The 2,500-nt window shown below is 46.6% G+C and overlaps 1 protein-coding gene across 1 annotated transcript in view; it reads right to left on the bottom strand.

The window, feature by feature from the left end:
* The window catches only part of eif4g3a (eukaryotic translation initiation factor 4 gamma, 3a), a 64,212-nt gene that overhangs the window by 42,240 nt on the left and 19,472 nt on the right, over positions 1 to 2,500 (bottom strand). The window lies entirely within an intron of this gene.

Here is a 2,500-nt window from a genome sequence, read left to right as displayed (position 1 = left end):
CAGAGACAGAGAAAGAGAGAGAGACAGAGACAGAGAGAGAGAGAGAGAGAGAGAGAGAGAGAGAGCAAGAGAAAGAGAGCACCGGAGAAGAATGAACGACGTCATCGGTGTGAAGCAAAGACATATGTTTTCGGCAGATGAATGCACTTTTTTCAGATCACCATGTAGAGCTCTTTGTGCTGGGGGGGGGGGGGACAGCAACTTATGTCACAGACAAGGCCCGTCCTCTGTGGCCAGCATAATAGGCTATTGTTCAGCTTCATCTGGTCTCCCAATCCACTTCCGTGGCGGCACAAGAGAGAGCTTGGCCCAGCGCCCGCCTCGGACGGCCTGACAGGACATGTACCGGGGTACTGTGGGTGCCATGGCGATCAGGGAAGGAGAGAAGAGTCAAACACACACACATACACACACACACACTAAAAACAAACACACACACACACGCACAAACTCATTGACTATCACCTCATTCACTATCAACCACACTCTAGGGTCGGGCGGTTATATGGTTATACCGTAAACCGCGGTTTTTAAAAAAGATTTGTCAATACCGTCATAAAACCGTCATAAATTGCTATATATAATAAACGCCTTGAGAGTGTTTGCCCAGCACCACTGTTTGCGGGGTTGAAGATTCTATGAAAAGTGATGACAGAACGTTTCGTAAACAACGTCATTTGTCAAAATGAAAAAAAAACTAACCTTCCCTCCACTTCCTCATCTGTTCAAACGTTGACTTCCGCTTAGACCGTATCGTGCCTGCCTGTTTACAGCTGTCGACAAACTTTTCGAACTTAACGTTCTATAAACTGTAATTCTCGCCGATCTACGAGTGACATTGGATTACTATTTTGTCCTGTTGTTTTTTCATTCAACTTTTTACACCTGAGGACCTAACAACCAGTGATCTACACCAACCTTGAAGCCATGGAGACGGTTGGTTGACAGGCGGCGAAGAATTAATGTCATGTCCATTTTTACTATTTTGTATTTAAGCCTATAGGCTACCCGCAGTATTTTCACTCAAACTTTATATTTGTAGCTTTATAGATGTTGTTTGATATTCTGTTTCTGATGTTGTTCAGAGAATAAAACTGGAATATGTATCACATTTCTGTGAAGATAATAATGCTAGTCCTGATAGCATAAACCGCGGTTATACCGTAAACAGCAGTTACATTTGGGGACTAACCCTACCCTACACACTCACTATCAACTACCATTAACCACACTCACTATCAACACACACACACACACACACACACACACACACACACACACACACACACACACACACACACACACACACACACACTCCACCCAACACTAGCCTAGCATGCCTTCTATTTATAGCCTGTCAAAATAGTAAACACAGAATCATCCAGAAGATGAGAACGTTAGCCAACAATGTCTGCCGTGCTGGAACATGCGTATGCGTGTGTGTGTGTGTGTGTGTGTGTGTGTGACCCAGTGTCTTTAAAGGGCAGCTGCTCTTCATTATCACACAATAAACAACCAGAGACAACAGGAAGTGACTGTGACTCTGTCTCTCTGCCCAGACATGTCCCCTGTCGTAGCAACAACATACAGCAGTTAGTTAGGATCTCACACACACACACACAGACACAGACACACAGACACAGACACACACACACACACACACACACACACACACACACACACACACACACACACACACACACACACACACGCACAAACAAACCTCTCAACACAAAAAACCCTCAAGTATGAACATACTGAGCCTAGACAGTCAGGGTCGACCCTGGCCCTTTCCAAATTGCATTTGAATCAGCCATTTAGCATTTACGCTTTTAATTTTTAATCCAAGGCGAATTACAATTCCAGGGACATTCCCCCTGGAGTAACTGAGGGCTAAGAAGTGCCTTACTCAAGGCCACACTAGTGGGGGTGTTTCAGGCGGGATTTGAACTCACGACCTTTCCGATCACCAGTCCAACTCACTGTCCACTAGACCACCACTAACCCCTCTGCCCCCTTCCCTTTCCTAAAGGAGAGGGGTCAAAGTCACCCAGACACACAGGGACCCGGGGTAGAGAGCTCACACACACAGACACAGACACAGACACAGACACAGACACACACACAGAGACACACACACAGACACACACAGACACACACACTCTTTGAGCAACAGAGTATCAGCTGGTCAGAACCAGCTGGAGCGGAGCAGTGGACCGGTACCACAAACGTTGTGTAGTGTCTGTGTGTAGTGTCTGTGTGTAGTGTATGTGTGTAGTGTAGTGTCTGTGTGTGACAGAGAGGAAGAAAGCCCTGAGCACATCTGACATCTACAGGACTGTCATCTTCTCTACGCTAGGCTAGCTAGCAGCTACGGCCCGCTTCTGAACTAGACCGTGGTGAAATGTTCTAGAAAGAGTCAGAAGGGGGGTGGGGGTTCTCTCTCCACTGAGAGACACGCCTCTAAAGCCCGTAGCCAATCACCACGCTTCGATGAAGA

Source organism: Nansenia antarctica (assembly GCF_963989245.1).
Source record: "Nansenia antarctica genome assembly, chromosome: 18".
NCBI classification, from domain to species: domain Eukaryota; kingdom Metazoa; phylum Chordata; class Actinopteri; order Argentiniformes; family Microstomatidae; genus Nansenia; species Nansenia antarctica.
This window is presented reverse-complemented; position numbering and strand designations above follow the sequence as displayed.